Source organism: Chroicocephalus ridibundus, chromosome 2 (assembly GCF_963924245.1).
Source record: "Chroicocephalus ridibundus chromosome 2, bChrRid1.1, whole genome shotgun sequence".
NCBI lineage: Eukaryota > Metazoa > Chordata > Aves > Charadriiformes > Laridae > Chroicocephalus > Chroicocephalus ridibundus.
In genome coordinates, this window is record NC_086285.1 from 59,290,497 (window position 1) to 59,312,039 (window position 21,543).

Consider the following 21,543-nt stretch of genomic DNA (forward strand, 5'->3'; position numbering starts at 1 on the left):
TATGTGGAAAGTACACAGTGTTATGTGTGAATACGTTGCCAAATGGAGAGCTTGCTTTATTTATTGGAGTGTTTGGAGCAACAAACTAGAGACTTTGCATATTAGATTGCAATTTGCATATTTACTAAAATGCTTTGCCTTTTTTCTACTGCTTACCCTCCCTTCCCTCAGAAACAACCCTACAGCAGAGCAGCCACATTTCTCTGAGCCAGTTTCATCTGCTGACATCAATGGATTTGCACCACAGATGAATGTGGCTGTTTGTGCCTCATCCTGGTAATGATGGCAGCTGTTAGGCTTGACCGTGAACTCAAGAATCCCATCATCTGTCACTGTGTTTCTCTTCCCAACAGGGTTTTTGTCAAAATAGTTATGTTGGGAGGACAGCACTGCGGTGTGCACAGCAGGCCCCAGCCTTCTGCTCAAATCCGCACAGAGGTCCAAAGCTTTTGCTTGCGTTTTCTTGCTGGTGGGTCCTATGATCCCAGAGCGAAAGGCGAAGAAGCTGGGCAGAGAAAACACCCTCACCAGTGCTATGGTTTGAGGAACTCACAACAATTAATTGTCATTTAGACAGTTATTCCATCACCCGATGACCCCTCCTCACCCGGGAAGGGGAACAGGGAAAAAACAAGGAAACCCGAGGGCTGAAATACAAACAGATTTACTAGAATAAGACTAAATAATTAATATGAATAAGACTAAAGAATTAGTATTGATCCAGACACCAATATAAAATATACAAGGATTATGCTCGGCCAACTCTATCAGCAGGAAGCTGTGCACTCCCAGCAGTGGACAGCAAATGTCGGACACTGCGAGCGCTACGGCTTCGGGAGGAAGGGAAGGGCTCAGGGGTCCAGCACCAGGGCAAGAAGTTCTCAGGATTGCAGCCATTACAGGAGAGAGAGAACTTCTCAGCAAACTTTCTAATTTATACGGAATGTGGAGTTCATGGTATGAAATAATCCTGTTGGCCAGTTTGGATCAAGTGCTCGGGTCTCACTCCTCCTCGTCCCTGCACCTGGCTAGCTTGAAAACGCTGGCACCTTGAAACCCATGTATCATAGCAGGCTATAGAGTAAATATTTTCTGAAGCATAAGTATATAAAGTAAATATTTTCTAGAAGACACTAGAGTCTTCTAAAAGTGCAGTTTTTTCCAGGCACTAGAAGAGAAATTAGTCCTGTGTCACTCAAACCAGAAAGAAGGCAGCTTCAAGATAAAGTTTTGCATTTGTTTGAGGGAGGAAACTTGGTAACTTCAGGTTAACAATGAAAGAAGACCCTAGGCAGGGCACAGGGTGAATTTGGTAACAAATGTATGTGTGCATCTATCTGTGTCTGTACATGTCTATGCACATTCATGACCAATGTTGCTCCTGCATGTTTGGTTTATTTTTCTTTGTGATGTCCATTTTAATTTCTCCCTGTTCCCTTCCTAAGAATTTGTTCTGTCCTGCCTCATTTAGGACTATTAGTTAAGAGGAAATGTCACGGGACTGCATGTTAAACGTGTTGTGTATTTGTGGCTAACGCACTGCAAACACGCAGAACGAAACAGAGCGAGGAGAAATACGCTAAAGCACTACCTCTTCCCTAGATTCACAGGGTGATCTCATTGCCCGTCCTATGAGTTGTACCAGGGTTTTAAAGACATGCAATACATTGCTAAGGATGACACACTCAACTTTTTCCAATAAGAACAAACACCTTGGGTTTGGGTGATCATAATTTTCTTTTTTCTCTGCCTGGTCTGATATAACTCAACTGGAAACATAATCCAAAGGGAGATATTTTAACCTAATTGTTAGGAAAATTTGGCAGTGCAGTACAGACAAGGAAAATTTGCTTGATCAGCAGAATGTCATTTCCAACTTAAATGCATTCACTCAGCTGAAACACTGAATGACGCGCTAGTCAAATATTTCAAATGCCATTGTTTTCTAACCCTGCCAATAGCCTGCTTCTTCTTGTTGAGTGTGTACCTGGGGCTGATGGAACAGTTCTGATTCTGAATGCTAACTCTTTCAGCACTATCTTTTACCTTAGCTTTTAAGAGCTGTTTACTAACTCTGTAAAAAAAAATACTTTTGCTAAAATATACCTCTACTAACTGAAGTTACTGAAGAAGTAATGGCTGAAATCTTGTATCTTCTGTAATCTTACTAGAAGCTTTAAGATATATAGATATTGTTTCAAACTTCCTCATTTGTATTAGAAATGGTTAAATTCTTGCCTTCGTGAAAATAAGACAACATAAACCTACCCAAGGCAATACAACAACACAAGTAGGTGTAGGCAGACACAACAAACTGCCAGAGGATTTTGTGTATGCCGCCATTAAGTTCAACCACACAAACCCATGCCTCAAAGAACTACCAATCAAAATGAGAGAACAATTTATAAACAAACAGGATTTGGACTTTACTAGAGGCTTTAGGAGCGAAGAACATAACTTTCCTTAAGAATTTCTCCAGTTTTCCCCTCTATGTAGTCTGTTCAGAACTGATGGTGTCTCACAGGCACAAAACCAGGACAGCACAGTTCCTTCTGCATATCAAATTTATACCACCACATTCCAGACAAGATAATCTTTTGTCGTGGAGCTGTTTTTATGCTATGCTGATTCATGAACAGAGTTAAAGAAAGGGCTGCGTCAGCGGGCATGCCTGGATTTGCAACACACATTTTACCTCCTGGTGGTTTATAACACTGTCACACATAATTGAGACCTTTATAAATTCTTCTACAAACAGGCTTCCTGGACTATTAGAAAAGAAGATGCTGCAAGGTACCCAGAAATGTGTATGATAAAAGCCTGGGATCTATCTTTTAGCATAGCACAGTCCATCTCACTACATGAATACATTTTAAACACACTTGGACCCAGCATTAAAAATTCAATCTGTCTGAAGACCTTCAGCAGCTGTCGCTGCCTTTCACTTCAGAGAGCCACATCCACCCACAGAGAGGAGATGACAAACACAAGAAAAACTTGCAAAGAGCAACAAATATCTAAAAAAAAAAAAAAAAAAGGAATAGACCTTTATTTCTATAAAAAAGAAAAAAAAAAGAAAAAATAGACCTTTATTTCTATAAAAAAGAAAAAAAAAAAAGAAAAGAAGGAGTGGAGGTATTGTGATTCATTTATTTTGTTCAAAGAATGTCCAAATCAATGAATGTGCATTCTGCATGTCTGGTTAAATGCTAGTCTCTTTGCTCAGTTCAGCACTCACAAATTCAGGGTTCGAGGTGAGATAAAATCAGCTGGTATCACAGTAGCTCTTCCTAGAATGTCTCCCGGAGCTTCTTGCATGAATGTAGTGAATTGCACAGTTTAAAAACGTGAATTAAAAAAATATTCATAAATGGAAGACTTGAGTAGTAGCTCATGGGGTGCTTATCTGTTTGCACCCTGTAATAATGATGTTTATGCACAGGGCTAAGAATGGCTAATGCTGCTGCAGTTTCGCCTTTTCTCCATCTACTGTTTCCACCCAGTACTCCCGTAATGTGTTTGTGATTGGGCCTGCCAGCAAACTGTTCAGACTGTTGCCCCATTCAGAATATCCTGGTGTCTAAGGAGCTAAGAGGACAGAAGTCTGTCATCTCTAATCAGGCTCTGTGGCACTCATTTCCTTGATTCTGCCAGTTTTAGAAACACTCTCCACTGGAGCTGGAAGGAAAACTTCTACCTCTTCCAGTCCTGCAGGTCCTGGCCCAGAAACTTGAACAAAGCCTTTAAAGTGAACTTTTCCCAATCCCTTGCTGTTTCCTGCCTCACTTTTCTTATAAACATCTTCTGTCAGACACATAAATCTTCTCCCAGCTTATTTGGGCAGCTCCTTGGAGGCTCACTGTAGAAAGAAACAACTCAGTCATTCCTTCAGCTCTCTGAACTTCCCTCTTGTGTGACCTGCAATCTTCCAGTTTATCCAAGGGTTGCAAGGCAAGCACAGCTCTCCAGCACAGGAGGATGTTACTTCTCCATTAAACATTTAGAAGCTGGACAGTACTGGATTTATCTTCTCCTAATCATTAATCTGGAATACGCGGCATGTATCATGAATTGAGATGGCTTTTAAAGCAGAATGGTGTTCTTGCTCCCTAATTCCTTCTTTTTTCTTTTTTTTTAAGAACACAACAACAAGGAACAATGAAATTCTGTTGGTCAGATGAAAAAGGATTTCTAGGGTTGTTTTTTTTCTCATGACTGGAGATTAAAAAACTGCAGGGAAAGCCAAGTTAAACAACTCTTTCTGCTCTCTAGATAAATATGGCCAAAAAGCTAGTGGAAAATCTTGTGCAACATATAAATTAATTTCCTTGTTATCTACTGGCCCTTCTACTGCTTTCGGTTTCTATGCTACTTGCATATTTCAACCCATATCAGCTAACTTTGAAGGAATTATATGATGTGAGCCAGCAATGTGTCCTTGCAGCAAAGATAACTAGTGCCATCCCAGGTTGCATTAGACAAAGTAGTGCCAGCAGGCTGAGGGAGGTGCTCCTTCCTCCCTGCTCTGCTCTGGTGAGGCCACTCCTGGAGTGCTGTGTCCAGTTTTGGGCTTCCAAGTACAAGAGACCCATGGATGTACTGGAGAGAATCCCATGAAGGGCCATGAAGATGATTAATGGTCAGGAACATTTCTCTTATGATGAATGGCTGAGAGCGCTGGGATTGTTCAGCCTGGAGAAGAGACGGCTCAGGTGTTTGGTAGCAATGTACACAAATACCTGAAGTGAAGCTGCAAAGAAGACAGAGACAGGCTCTTTTCAGTGGCAGGACAAAAGGAGGTTCCCTCTGAACATCAGGAAATACTGTTTTACTGAGAGAATGACCAAGCACTGGCAGATGTTGCCCAAGGGTGTTGTAGAGTCTCCAATTCTTGGAGATGTTCAAAAGCTGTCTGGACATGGTCCTGGGTAACCAGCTCTAGGTGACCCTGTTTGAGCAATCGGGTTGGACCAGACGACCTCCAGTGGTCCCTTCTGACCTCAACCCTTCAGTGATTCTGTGACCTAGGTGGCTGCAACAGTTAGACATTGGATACAATGAACCCAGATCCCTGCGAGCTCCATGATCCTACAGAGATAGGCAATTCAATTTTAGCACCTTTTCCCCAGTCTAAGTGGACCTACGGAACTTTTCTGCAATGGTGCAAAAAATTGTTTCTTCAATGAACATCCAAATTCTTAAATATAGCTTAATGCTAATGGCTTGGTTCAATGAGCTCATGTTACAGGAAGACTCAAAGAAATATGGATTTCCCAAATATCTGTGTGGATGGTACTCAGAAGAGCACCCTTACAATAAGGATGCTTTGACATTTCTTTTTGGGTTTGCCTTGTATCAGGAGAAGCAATAGCATGACATGACGTGATGGCAGTGAAATGGTCTGTGCAGCAGGCTGGAAGGGAGGAAAAAAAGGATGAAATCTCAAGTTTTCCCTCTATATGTCAGTATATGTGGGACTAGGAAAAAGTATTCTCCAGAGACACATATCCAAGTGGTTGTTTCACACTGCATCTGACCTACATTCACACAGGTTGATGCCAAAAGGCACAGTCCTGTTCTCTCTCTTTTCTTCCCGAGGCATATACGCTCCTGCAGCCTCTCTTGAGTCAGATCTGGAGATCATGTGGCGGGAAGGTGAACTCAAAAGCTCATTGATCTCATGAGTAAATGAGTAATTTTTTTTGGCAGGCTCATTTTCTTTTGGATTAATTATCTGACCCCATTTATCCAATGGCAGCGCAATTGCTAGAGCCAATGAAAAAAGAAGCAACCAGGAGTAGAACAGCACCACACCTCCTGTGATCTATAATTAGACCAGACTATAAATAGACCCACTAGATATCGTGCAAAATTTCAGAAGAAAGGGAACCGCAGGGGAGGGCTTGTGATTTACAGAGTACCTTCCCAGGGCTTTGTTTGGACTGGTGCAACTAAGAGCTTCTTCTCTCACAGGGCATCAGTTTTGGCTACCTGTGTTATCCTGGCAGCTGAGGCTAGAAGAGAAGGCAAAGTGACATCAGGGGATTTTGGGGGTGAGAGGCAAAGGAGGGGTGTGCTGTTGATTTCTGAGGGAGAAAAGGGAGGTGTAAATCCAATGGACAGGTGGATAGGTCTAAAACATGTCTATTTTATGTCTGTTTTTTTATGTTTGGGAAGCGTTTCTGTTAATACTACACAGTGGAGAAAAGTTTGTATTTATAATATGATACAGAGGTCTGAATCAAATAACTATGCTCATTGGTGTTGAGGTGAATGCTCACCCTAAAGCAAGGCAACGAAGTGTGTGTGTGGAGCGATAGGGAAAAAATACAAAGGCCAAAAGACTTCGCTTTTACTTGAAAAGCAACGATGCTTTTAAATGTTTCCTGCATGCCAGAGAACTGTATTAGCTGTAATGTTGTGGACCATAACTAGCACAGCTGGTGAAATGGCAGCTGGCTGGAAGGAGTTTAGGGCAACAAAACCAGCTTGGAGCGCAAGGTCCGTGGTAGTTTGTACTGAGCCCTCCCAGCCAGCGAGGTTTGACTGTCACAAAGCGTGAATGCCATAGGCTAGGCAATGGCCTTACCAGGGGAGAGGTCTGTGAAAGAGTGTTAGTCATAATTTAAGATTGTGTATATTATTCCATTTACTTGCTTTTATCTGCTTTTCTTCTTTTAACAAAGTATTGCTTACAGTCAAGTCATTCATGTTTGTGAGTGGGGAAAACCATTCCATGGAGCATCGCAAGGTTTAGCTTAATTTCCCAGCTTTTTGGCCAGGCAAGAATCAGTGGTTTAGAAACATCCACTTACTTGGTCCTGCTGCTACCAGTTAAGTCCTGACAAAAACAGGTTACACAAGTAAACCTGAATTAATGTATTACGTCTACTGCTATGTTTCAAATAAATTCCACTACTGGTACTTAAACTGGCAGATAAAGAAAAAGAGCACTGCTTGGCTCTGTTAAGTATAACAGGGTCCTGCCTGTCGAATTTTCAAGAAACTTTAATAGTTTAATAGAAATATGAGTTTAATAGAAATGTTTCTATTAAAAGAAAAGGAGAGCAAGAAAAAGCAGAAACTTCATTCCAGTAGTATATGTGCCTGCCAGCTTGTTCTATCGAATTTTATGTGTTTTATAATCATATTTTATACAATGGTAATTGAGAAGAAAAAAAGGGTAATATTTTTCTCCGACATCTTATTGTAGATATTTTGTTTTACTAAATAAATTCCTTACCACAGTGTGGAGAGACTAACTAGACAGTTGTTCAAGTATTGTTCTCTTTTTAAAGATAGTAAGCCAACCTTAGCTTCTACTTTGAATTAAAAAGGGAGTCATCATGAAAAAAAAAAACAAACAAAAAACAAAACCAGAAAACAGTCATAAAGGCCTCAGCTACATCTATTTTCTCCATCTTGCATTTGATTGGTATTGCTCCCTCTGTGGAATAGCCCTAAGAATACTGATGGAGATGCATGCCTTTAATCTGCAAATGTTTTTACTATATTATTGTCTTAGCCCTGTCAGTGTGGAGTTAAAAAATGACCATGAGCACTGTGTTTCCACTAGCAGTTGTATTGATGGAGTCACAGTAGACTTCACATTGATGGGGTACTTTTTAAGGAGAAATAAAGGGCGGTTTAGACAAGCCCAAGGGTCACATTATGCAAATGATATGTGCTCATTAACCTTTCACATAGCTGAAAACATTTGTTACCTGGTTACCTATTACCCTTTCTCCTTCCTCCCTGTCCCAAAACTCGCAACCCACTCTGACACTTTCATCAAAGATTTAATTTCAGGGAACTACTGCCATTGGCCCTCTGATCATTAAGATTTTATTACTCTCAGAACATATAGCATGATACATTTCCTGGTAGACTGCTAAGTAATGCTTTCAATAATTAAAAATCCATAAATAATTAAAACACAATATTATATTTGTCAACATAAATGAACAAATTATGTCCTGTGAACAGCATTCTGAACAGATACGAGCTTAAAACACGCAGTAATGTGTTCAATAGCTGTATTTAGGAATAAATCTTCCTCTCTTAAAACAGATTTATATTCATTTATCGAAATAATGGGGAATGCAGTATTCTCAGCAGATATCATTGTCATCAATAAAAATTAATTTTTATTCATATTAAAACTGAAAGCAAAAAACCCTATATGAGTCTAGGGACCCATAGGGATTTGCACTTTATGAACAAAACATGAGAGGATGGACAACTTGTCCTGAAGAGTTTGCATATGGGACGAATAATATCCACAAAGTCTTTGAGAAGATGCAGGGGTGAAGGGCTATGAGCAACTTAGGACCTTTCAAAATAAAGTCACATGACATTCACAATTTGAGAATACACATAATAAAAAGGGTAGATGTGGTCAGTCAAGAACTGAGAGGGCCTTTCTGAAATTATACAAAATGAAGGGATTCAAAACTAATTACATGTAAAAAAAAATAGGAGGATAAAAAAGAACACTTTTGCAGTAACATTTGAAAAACATCCCGATTTTTTTCACCTAGATGCGGCAAAATCATATGGGTAATTGTGCGTATGGAAGAACAACACAATATGGGAGAAACTTTGAACAGAACTCAGAGGATTTGTGATGAGCTCTACTCAGCTTTGACCATCCACTTCAGCAAAGGTGTTTGAAAAACAAATCGAATTTTCAGGGTTTATGTGAAAATCGAGGTAAATCAAGTTATGAAGGAGATCATAAGCAGGTTATCTGAAGTTTATCTACTCCTTTTTGAGACATTTTCCTGTCCTTTTCTTTCACTGTTTTGTCATTTTTTAGTACTCAACCAAAGTATTCCTATCACCATTGGTACTTTCTTGGATTTACTATATGCTACTTCATTTGGCCTTTCAAGATTGCCCTAAAGAAATGAGACACTTAACCTCTTTAAACTTTCTGAAAATCTTAAGCATCCTCTTTGATTATAACTTCTCACTTTTCTTTCAGAGGAAAAAAATCACCTCTTTCTCTGATTGTCTCTGGTTTTCCACCTTCTTTCTCCTGCATGATGCTTTTGATCCTGTATTCCTCCTTTCAATAAATTCCAGAACTACCAAGCACCTTTTTGTATTTTGTGTTTGGATGAATCACCCATCACATTTCATCAATAGACAGTGCACTTTCCAGGTCTGCAGGTCTGCTTGACCCAGAAGTGTTAAAGAACGCTCTGCAAGACCCTAATCACTGAGCACTTGCAGGAAATAGTTCCAGGGCTTGTCTAGACCTGCTGAAGTCCTGCTGCTGTAAGAGGAGAGTTCAAGCAGGGATGTTTAAAGCATTCTTTTACAAAAGAGTCTTCCTTAAATTAATCAAAATCAAGAAATTATTTTTTATTTTGTGTTCCACATGCTTAGAGCTCTTAGACAATTCTTTTTCTCCTGACCTGCTAACCTTAAGCCTTTGTTTTCATGCTTTAGGTAAAGAACTAGAAAGCCTTTGCATAAAGGGTAGTGGAATCAATGTTTGAAATCTGAAACAAAGAAAGATTTCTGAAAGTCATCTACATAAAGCATAATGTAAAATTTAGCAATAACAAAAATATTGAACATTTTACTTGGTAACATAGATACAAGGAGAAACTTTTTCACCAAAACGCCCTTCGCTTCTGCACAGACACCTTCAGATGTCTACGATATCTTTGCAGTGAGACATCAAAATCCATGAAAAACAAGCGAACCATCTCAGAACTTTTGGTGGCACACAATAGCCACCTTCACTGAAGCTTGTAAGAACCATGAAGTATAGTGGGATGAAAGGAATAAGTGATACTTAAGAGCAAAAAAAAAAAACAGAGAAAAAAATTTAATGTAGACTGCAAACTCAGGAGGAATGTCAGTCCAGACTGACTTTTACAATATCATGGAGTAGGGACTCAGATGGTATAAACTGATACTGCTCCTCTGACTTACATTGACTCAAACTGGCCAAGAACACGATTCAAATATATTTGATTCTCCTCTTGTTTTGGTGTTGAACTAACTGAAAACTACTCCATATTTTCATTTTGTGAACAAAAGCCATCATCAGGAAAATCTCTTCTTTTAATGAGAGTTCAAATATACTTTGTAAATGATTTATTTTATTTTTATGTGCAACAATAGGGCATTTTCATGGAACAGAAATTCGCAAATAGTGAATTATTTTCCCACATGGACAGCCATTTAATTTTGGGGAAAAATTTAATGGCAGGGAGGTGCTGAATGAAAGGATCTATTAATTTTAAAATGACAGCTGTTGTAGGATTATAGGTTCTGTGGATTTTTTTAGTTATTAAGAAGCTGGAACCATTCAAGATGAAGTTAAGTTATATTTTTGACATCTTTTTCTGTGCAGATCAGCCCACTGAGACAGAGATTAAATAAGATCTGTTGAAAATAAAATTAAATCCTAAAAATAACATCTGGCTAGAATTAAGACATTTCTCTTTTTTAAGGGACAATTTTTGCTTCTCAGTCTTCGTTTTATGTACATTCTGACTTTAAGCTTTTATTTCCTATGAGACCCAAAGTGATTTTTGGATTGGTCAGTAAAAGGCTATTTAATATGTCACTCCTCTGAAATTCTGCATTCTCTTTCACATCTCTACTGCCTTTCACTTACCCTGTATTAGAAATGTAATCTTTTTTCCTCCACCAGCTTTATGAAAGATGCAACAAAAGGCTAAAATCTTTATGTTGAGAAGATGTTGTTTAGTGATTGATTTGCATCTCAAAATACAGTCCATACACCTCATGTAACTTTCAGATCTTATCCTACAGATACTGAGGTTATAAAAATACTTTATTTATGTTTTGGAGGGAAAAAAACCTAAATTTAGGAGTGCCCACTCATCTGGTTACAATATTGGGTTTCAATAAATATTGATTTTGTACCAAGACCTGGGGAACACAGCCATGCAGAGACATTTGAACTAGCACTGCCCCAAAATGGTACATCAGAATAAAGCAAACAGCATCGTGAATATATTTTGCACAAATGCAAAACCGAACGATCTGAACTTAAACTCTTACATCCATCCTCTCAGATTTAGCTCCAGGCAGATTTGACCATGTGGGATGTGCCTTTATGTTGAACATCCACTAGACAGCATGGGTTTTTATCAGCAGCTGTCTGGATACATCTTTCAACCATAGCTGACCCCATTCCCTGGCTCCTGTTTGAATAAGTTCCCTTAAAGAGACGTGCTTAGGTAACCATGTCCTCTGAACGTGCCTGTGAAACCCTGGTCTTGCCTGGGTGCTGAGGCATGCTAACACCTTTACCTGGAGGGAACTAGTTTATTTCAAGAGGGAAGAGCAGGGAAGGCTATCCAGACTTAAACAATTTCAACTTTGCCTTAACCTAGCCAAGAACTTGAGTAGAAAGTCTTCCGAACAGTCACTGGAAGGCTTGAGCTAAAGTCTGAGTTAATAACACAAGACTAAATTCAAAATAAATAAAATGGGGATGACAAATTTTTTCTCTGACCTCTGTTTTGTGAACTTAGACTAATACCTTTAGACCTGTACTATCTCACTTACTGTATATTCACATGCTACCTTGCACACAGAGGCCTTAATCTCATTAAATTTTTGAGCAGTACTGCTATACAAACTTCTAATATTGATAGTTGTCATTGTAATCTGTCTTGATGAGGGAAAAGTTGGGCATTCTTGGAAGGAAGCGTGCCCAATCAGATGATATATTATGTTAACCACCACCAACCGCCTACAGGTATACTAGGAACATTCAGATTTGATGCTCATAATGCCCTGAAGGCTTTACTTCAGTTATCGCAACTTCATGGTGGGGGATCCCAATAAGGATTCAAGTGAGTTGTCTGAAGCCACACACTGAAGTCAGCAATAAGGAGAGGTCATAACATAGGAATTTCTAATTTCTCTACTTTTCAGCATGAGATAATGTTACTTTGCAACTGAATGCCTTATATCTGTCCTCTACCGGAAAGAATGAACATAAACAAATTCTCCAACATTTACTTTTTCTGCTGGCAACAAAGAAGTAAGTTACATTTTGGAAATGCTAGGCTTTTCTTTATTATCAGCCCTCAGTTGGAGCTTCAATTATGTTCATTTGTCACTAACAAAACTCTACTTGAATGAATAATTCACAATAGATAATGCGTTTGTTGAACTTTGTATGATTCCCTACTTCTAGGCTTTTTAAAGCAGTTATAAAAAAGTTTCAAAAGAAGATACCAGACCTAGAAACACTTAACTTGAAGTACATGAGCGATCTCATTGACTTCAATACAACTACTCAGGTGTTTATAATGAAACACATATATAAGTGTTACCAGCCTACTGGAGCCTTCTTTTGAACTTTGAATATGAAATTAAAAAGAATAAATTTTCACCAACACTTGAGTTTAAAATTGACTTTTAAAAAAATATTGCATCTAGCAAAGGTTTAATGCACAAATAATCACAGCTGATGAATATGAACAGTCTTGTGCATGCTGTTTATTCAAAACTGAGGTTCAAATGTGAATAAATGAATATTTATTGAAATATCATTCCCTACATCCAGATTTCTAATACAAATCTCCCCGGAACTATCACTACAGAACTGGTAGGAACAATCACCTGTGGTTACAGGAGCAAATGATGGTCAAATCCTTTTCCCTAATATCTAGCAGAGAAAGAAAGGGCCACTTTTAAAGGGTCTTATTGTTTTCTGCTTCATACCTCAATTAGGTTGATTTTCCTCTCAAGTTCATATGTGGTAGTCAGTAAGAACCCAATGAAAATCCATGAACAGTGAAGTATGATGAAGTAAACCAGAGGAACAAGGAAAAGGGCACACTGTTTTCATTATGATTATGCAATAAAGCTTTATACTTCTCCTTACGGTGTTTCAGCAAACGACCTGCAAGATTTTTACCTTTTAATATTTTGCCCAATCTCAGATTCCTTGCCATTCCAGTAAATTAAGCCGGGTTACAGTTTGGCCCACAGTAACTCTTATTTTATTTTCAGTCAAAAATAGACTGCTGCCAATGAAGTAAAAATGCTCCACATGCCACGTTCCTGCCAGCTTTGTGCAAGAGGAGTAAAAATCAGGCAAAACATCAGTGGTTCCACAAATTCAGTTTAAATCACATATTGTGTTTGTATATCTTTAGGGAACACGGAAACTTGGTTTCATTTTTCTAAAGCGCAGCTAATGGGAGGCTGTTATGTTTTTGTAAAGCTAGAGGAAGACTAGATCTAATCCTGTTTTGCTTGACCTGCTTTTTTTTTTTTATTAGGACTTGGAGCTATTCCTCATAATCTTTAAGGAAGTTTCCCTAGGAATGTCAGTTTTTTAAATTTCTTGATATGGCCTATGCTCCACTGAAGCATTACATTTTGCGGGAGGGGTGAAAAAATTACATGTGTGCTTCAGCCCACTCTGTCATGAGGAGCCATCAATACATTCTTTTTAAGTGTTCTTAGATCCTTGATACTCTGCAAATAAGGAAAAAGGAAGGAAATTTTCAAGCAGATGTTTGACTGCAATAGACATGAATAACTTCTATGGTACAGGGATGCTGAATAACACGGGTACGTGGGTCAGACGTCTCTGCCAGCAGTCCTGAGACTTTTCCAAGCATTAAAGTTGTGAACTTGTTCGCATGCTGTATGCTGTAGCCTCTACAGTTTACAGCCTGGACTTCATCAGTCTGGTAAAATGACTAAAGTGACAGCAATACAAACTGAGCAGAAATACTCATTCAGGAAGAGTTTTATCTCCTTCTGCTGCATCTTACTATAAAGTGTTTTTAACAGCTGGGGCTACACATGAGGTACGTCGGCAGACTGGAAGCCATTCGGCCAAACCCTCTGGAATATTTATTTCCAACATCTGGAAACTAATTTGATTCTGCTGTAGGCAGCTAAGTTTCCTGTGCTATCAACTCACGAAGCTGTCTTTGAGCCTGCTGGTCAGGTTAACTGATAGAAATGATCAGGAATCCAAGGCAGGGCTCTCCTATGTTGTTTAAAAATGAATGTGATCCATGAACGACCATTGACAAATTTGACAGTCCCAACAGAAAGTCAACCTTTTAAAACTTTACTGTCCCTAAGTACTTGGAAAAAATGTATTTAAAGCCCATTCTCTGCAGTGAGAGTTTTAGTTGTTTAGTGGTTTAGCCTTCCCTCTTCCATGCTCCTTGTTAGTAGGTTCCAGATACTTCACATTTTGTATGTAGAGCTTTGCACAGGAACTTCCTTTTGTCAAAATTGTAGGTAAATTAGAGGAACTTTTCTTGAGTTACAGACCTTAAAAATAGGTTTCGAAAAGCATCTATGCTTTTGTGTCACTTCTATGAAATAACATGCCTTAAAAGTTTGCTCCTTTCAGGAGAGTAACTCTGAAAAGCCATGATTTTTAGGAAAAATCACAGTGACAGGCTTTCAGCCCTAGCAATTGAAGACGCTTTTCCCTATGAAAAATGGCAATGAATGCTTTTTAAAGATTTAAATTGGAAAAGAGATTAAGCTTGATGCTGGATGCACCAAAAGCACCTAGGGAACCTTAACGATGGACTTTCTGGACACAAAAAGGAAACTTGCAGGGTTTTTTTTTTTTATGTCATCTGGAATATACGTTTTGCAGATTATCATCATTCAGACATACCAGTTTTCATCATGCTTCAGAGTTGAACAAGAAAAGTTGAAGTTTATCTAAAAACCCCAACCCTGAATATTTAATGAGACTCTCAAGTCCATTTTGTATTATACATAACCGCGTATTTGGGTCCTGTGCTGAACTAAACTGGCAGTGACAGATTTGCATCAATTTGGTACATATAAGGACTAAGCTCTTGCAGCCAGTCACCATACACTTTGGGGTAGAGTCGCTGCAAGGCCCACAGAAAAGGCAACAGGCAGCCTATTCTTTCCACTCCTGTCCATTGCCCAGAGGAGGACTATATTAGCCCTGAAGCTCCTAAGTTTGAAATGACATTAAAAGCTGGCATAGCAGTAGAACTTCAAATAGCTATTGACATTTTGTCTTTATTTATGATGGTAGTAGCTTTAAGTTTGAGGCAAGCTGCCATGTAAGCAGTAATTCAGACCTATTCCCCCTGAGTAGCTCTGAGTGTGATTTAACTGGACTGCAGACTTAACTGGATTTTTTTATTATTATTATTTCAAAACAATAACTGAAGTGACCAAACAAGAAAAGACTTGTGAAATAACTAATTGCAAAACGTCAGACCTCTCTCTTCACTTAGCTTTCATACCTTTTTGAGAGCAAATCTTTGCTGAAAGGTTTTTACATGATATGTGAATGGATTAGGCAAGAGAGACATGTTCTCATATCTGCATCAAAATGGGCGTTGAATCTCATTTCCAAGTTTTAATACTTACACTTGAATGAGGGTCTGACAGTGGTGGAAATCACCGTCTGGTTAAATTTCAGAGGAAACAGAACGTAAAACAGGCTCTCATGAAAACGTTCTGTGGAAAATACACTTAATGATTTCAGAAAGTCCAATTAACAGGTATAGTGCTAGATGTCAAATTCTGATAAATCTGTATTGTAATCTTCATAGCAGTCACTCTGATTTAGATTATCTGAGCATCTGCCTCAGGGTTTTGTTACCATGTAATAATCGATATTCGTCATTTTCTCAAAAGAGACTCTTTCCTTTGAGATCCTTTGCAACCTTACAGACATATTAGCTTGCTAGCATTAAGGCCATCGTTTTAGATAACAAAAATCTGGCGATCTTACTAATGCTAGCTCTTTCCTTCTTTGCCAGACAAGATAATTTTGAATTATACCCTAGGGTCAGATTCTGATCTCATCTGTGCCAGTGGAGTTACCTGATAGGTTCTGGTATCAATAGCGTTATAGTAGTACAGACCTTCCTCTTCTTTCAGAGCCCTCTAGAGTCCAGCTAGCATGGAAATCCCATACTAAATTCCTGCAAAGATATTGGGTTAAAGGTTTATCCATGCTATGGCTCATTTATATTTTTAGATTTAAAATGCCACTATCTTTTCATAAGATGACAGTGAGAGGTTCTTCAGTGGAGCCTGAAGAAAACTTCTAGGTTTTGTGATGTCAGTGTAAATCATGACATAAATATGTCTACACATTCTTTGCAGTAGGTAGGTCGGACAAGCTAGATGAATTTGAAGTAAATATACAGGAAGCATCAGACCAAGGAGAGAAGCTGCGTTCATAAGTCACCCAGACTGGATGGCATTCACCTGGGAGCTCTGAGGGAACTCAAATGTGAAATTGCAGAACTGCTGACCAAAGTACGCAAACTGCCACTTCAAACATCCTCTGTGACAGAGGCCTGGCTGATTGCCGGCGTAACTCCCATACGCCGCAAAGTTTCTAGAGAGTATAGTGGAAACTGCAGGCTGGCTAGGCTGGCCATTCCTGGTAAGATGGTAGACTCTGCAATCAGGAGTGATTCCCTGATCCATAAGTGAACAAGGTCTTTGGGGAAAAAGGGGCAGCAGGGCTTTCGGGAAGGGGACTCCAGGGCCACTGATGTGTCAGAGCTTTTGTGGGTGTCAACAGCATGCGGGTAAAAAGTGATCCACTGGATCATGCATCAGGGTTTTCAAAAAGCTGTTGGCAAGTTTCCACACTAAAAGTTACTAAGAGACAAGGTTGCAATGGAACTGAAGGAAAAGTTCCTTTATGGACTGAGGACTGATTAAATGGTAGAAAGCAAAACATCGGGCTTAATGGTCACTTTCCAGAAGGGAAGAGAGTCAGGAGTAGGGTTCCAGAAGGACCATTGCTGGGACGAAAATTATGCTATGTCTCTATCATTATGCATCAAAGACCTGGTGAAAGGAGTAGGCAACGAAATCTCTAAGTTTGTGTATGATGCCAACTTCCTTTGTTTAGCTAAATACAGTGTCAATGGCATAGATCTAGGTGAAAGGACAAAAGGGCGGCAGGTGAGCTTCAGTGTACCTAAATGTAAAGTTGTGCCCACGAGGAACAATAACCTAAACCATGCCTACGTGGTGCTGAACTTGGAAATGGCAATTGCTGCTTAGGAAATAGATTTTGGAGTCATCATTTTCCATCTTCTGAAATTGTTACTTCAAAAGTGCAGTGGCAGACAAAAAAGCCAAATGAATTATTGGCCACTGTCTGGAAAAGTACCCACCCAGTACTGTGGGTACGGTGTATTGCTCTTGTGTCTGTACTTGTAGGATGTAATGGACTTAGACAATGTACAGAGATGGACAACTGAAATGAGGAATGGGATGGGGTAGCTAGCTTACGCAAATAAAAGCAAAAAGGCTGCGACCCTCTACTTAAGACAGCAGAAGCCTGAGGGGGAACATTTAGAGGTTTACCAAATCATGAAGGTGGTAGAGAAGGTTAAAGCAGAACTGCTATTCACCAAATCTCACAGTACTAAAGCCAGCAGGCACTCAGGAGCCCAGAGGAAGAACATTTTTCCATGTCAGCTAATAGAATGTGTTGCCAGAGGAGGCTGTGGAAGGAAACAGCATCAGGAGGCACAAAAGGAAATGAGACAGACTAGCACACAGCTGATTCATCGACAAGCAGACCCTAAGGGACAGGTGAAGCTGTAACCAACAATAACCCTAACACAGGCATTCTCGATATTTGGGGTAGGAGGAGGACATGGATTACAGGAAGTGACCTAGCCCGTGTGCTTTTCCTCCAAGTACCGTCCCTTATTACCACTCTTTTTCATGATTTCTCTGACTCTTAAAATACTTTGAAAGCCTCTCTGGGACTTCAGTGAGAGGCACAAATAACGTGGCTAGGGACTGCAATGGACAGACTAAAGGGAAGAGGTGAGAATCAAGGGGTAAAAAGTAATAAAAGAACCCAGGAAGCTAGAGACATGCACTGAGCACACCACCAGGTAGATACCCAGTGTCTACTGTTCTTTGAAGACATTGCGGGAACAGGTAGGTGCTGTTTAGTGGTGCCCTCTTCTTTGGGACATGAGAGGGACTCAAACCGGAAAGCAGTCCAACAGTTCCCAGTATCCTGCTGACAAGGTCAGAAAGAGGTTGTTGAGAGCTTGCAACTTGGTGGATGAGGAGGGATGAAGATGGTATAAAGAAAAAAGTGAGGGGAAAAGTGAAGCCAGGACTTCCATATGAGGTCCTGGAGGAGCTATGAGAGGGATTTTGATGTGAAACACTTGATGTACTTGCAGAAAGTGCACAAGGGACTCTGCAAACATGCCTGTGTACATGGCTTCATATAGTATTTTCCAGCTTATGTCCCCATAACCAAGAAATTAGCTTTGATATCCCATCCCTCATTAATCAGACTGCCTAAAAATCACCTGCTAAAAATAAACTGTACATGTTATGAACAACATGGCAGGGTCCTGAGTGCATCATCCATCTCTTATGTGCCCCTATCAGCCTATGACCATCTTTCTCTGTAACGCTTCCCTGCAGCTTCTTCCCCTCCCGGGTATGACACAGCTTTATGACCTTGGACCAGTCTGCTGTGACAACAGTTAAGCTGTGAAAAAGAGCTGTGAGAAGCCCTTGTCTGTGGCATCTGATCATGTATCCTCTATGCTGTGGTTTGGGAGCTTCATTTAAGCCCAGACCCTTGCCCAAGCTATATTGCAGATACGCTGTGCCTGGTCTTGTGCCTTGCTAATCCCAGACTTGTTCTACTGCCGCCACATCTGGCTTCACCTCAGAGCTCCCTCATCACTGCAGACTTGCCTGGCAATCACATGGGCTGCATGTGCCCATCATCACTAGATCTGCTCTGCACTTCTTGCTTGAGTACCGTGAGCCTGTGCCCCTTGCTAGTGAGGACACTGCATCTGCCTTGCACTTGAGGACACTTGCCTTGCAGAGCAGGCTGCTCTTGCTGCTCCCTGGCAAGCCACACTTGCCTACAGCAGTCACTTCATTTACTTTCTTTTAATTACACAGAGTGGAGTGGAAATTTGTGACTGACGTCAATAGGAACATCATTCTTTTGTTCTTGTAGGTCCTTACAGAACTACATTTTCAACTGGCTCACCATTAACTTTGTTTTTCCCATATTTCAGTTACCCAGGTTAAAAGCAATGCAGTTAAAAGGCTGTAGGTTGTATGCGTTGCTTCACAATAAGACAGACTGAAACCCTGCAGCTAAAGATTCAAGCTTTATCTATGCTTTAAAGAGAAGGAAGTATCCAGACGGGAGTATGTGTAGCTGTGCATCCTTAGAGGTTTTTTCTCCCATTGACGTTCATCTGAACAGCCACCAGCTATGTCTCTTCTGTTCCCATTCACAGTTAGCTGTGCCCAGGCTCCTGCAATTTCAATATATGGCCAGTTTGTTTCAGACCATGAATCATTATATCGATAACAGTAAGAAAATAAGGATACTATCTGAAGTTCAGCAATGCAACAGACTGACCCAAAGTAAGGAACTGCAATTGTCTTTGCGTGATTTTGAAAAGAATAAGGAATAAACAGTATTTTTTGACCACTGGGCTAAGTCTGGTGCTTTTTGGCAGTCCATCTGGAGGAAATATTATAAAATAGCATTGTCCTGGAAAGTGCAAGAGAAGTACTGACCTTGAGTCCCTTTCTGTCAAGCTTAAAAAATACTCTTTGTTGTTGCCAGTGAATACTGAGAACAATATGAACAAAGAGAATATCACTTACAAGATGGTGTCAAACTGCATCAAGCAAAATAACCTGAAGGAATACCTTCGTGTTGTATTATGACATCTTTTGGCATGCATTGCCTCTTGCATTTAGAAACAGAGGGTTTATTTTTCTTCTCGGAGTGAGAGAAAAACCCCACCACTGACAGCCCTTTGTGCCGAAGCGTACATTATTAATGAGTGTTGGGAAAGGGAGGAACTTTATATAAATACACTATCATTGCAGTTAAAAGAAGGTGTAGAACATAGCGTTTGAAGACAGAAAAGGTGGGATAATTGATTTCTTTAGGATCTTTAAAAATACATGTACACGCACGGAACCAGATCTGACCTGAATTACAAGCACTGTTAATTTAGAATAATTCTTTGGAAATCCCCTGGAATTATGGTAACTCCACAGCATTTATACCTCAGATCAGAGTACGTATGAGTATGGGCACGAGTAGGAAAGTAGTGAAAAAACACTAATCCTTCTTATTTTGAATCTGAAAAGATCTTGCAAGAATGTAGCAGCTACAAAATTATGAAGGAGAAAAACATCTTTCAGAAGTTACGGATTTAAATTCAAGGTGAGTCGTAGAGCCCTAGCCTTGCACTTATGGACTGTGCAGCATCACTCTGCCCTCAAAGGTCGCTGTGGTCATACAGAAATTAAGGTTCATCAGGAGTTTCTAGGTGCAGAGGGGAACACAGTCACACTCTTTACATGCTGCCCTGCGTTCAGACAGCCAAGGCAGAGGGAACTTAAATTTGTGTATTCACCACTCGTAGCATCAGGATGGCCAAACATTTTTTGATAAAGCTCTCAGATACAGTTCCTTGTACATATTCTTTACATGAGATCTATCTGACTTGCTCTTAGTCACATGCTAGCTATAACACCCACTTCCAGTGAGAGGGAAGTAGGCATAAGATTTTTTAAGACCTCACAGCACAAAGAAAATTACCAACTTGAAAACTAGTTAACTTATGTTATTTTGTCACCATGGTGGTGTTACCTACTTTGTCCTCCCTTCTATACCCAACCATTTGTAAAACCTACTCATTGGATTATCTGTTACATTTAGATTATTAGACATCTGGGATAAAGAAATAACTTTTATCATATCTCTTGACAACACTTAGTTCAATGAGATCTAATGTGGCCTAGAACTGCAAGATGCTGCTGTACCACAAATTCTAAATAATTAAACGTACAGGTTAAAGAAACCTGTTAACATTTTCTTCTCCAACCTCAACTGTATTACATCAAAAAAAGTGTTGGGACACTTATTCCATCGTGCCATAGAGAAAGTGAAGGTTGTTATGAACTTCAGATTTCTTTAAATAAACATTTTGGGCATCAGAGCTCACAAACTGCAGCGAGGCAACCTAATCTCTCTACCTGCTAATATTCTCTAAAGAACATTTTGATCTGCTTTTACTTTAAAAAGTGGTGAGTTCAGACCATTCCTTTGCAGTACCTTCTAAGTCTCACTAGTAGGAAGACTCCCCTGATGTTTGGCCTAAATTTTGCCCTTCCTTAATTCAGTTTCTTCTGTTTCTAAACCCTTGAGTCCCTCTGTATAACTTTTCTCAATAGCTGTCATTCCTCTGCAGATGAATTATTAGGTATCAGTTTGAACCTCTCTGCATGATTTTTTTATCCTTATACCTGCAAGCATCCTTCTTTCCCTACTTCCTTGTGATCATCTGTATTGCTACCCCTTCCAAATTAACGCTCTCTGAAGAAACACATTTCCATGATGTTTGCACTGTGAAGGACGTTGCAAAGGCATGCACTATTTAATGAAGATTGCACATTCTTTCTGTTTGTCTGATTGGTATAATATGACTCCCTGAGAATGACGGACTTTCTAGGAGG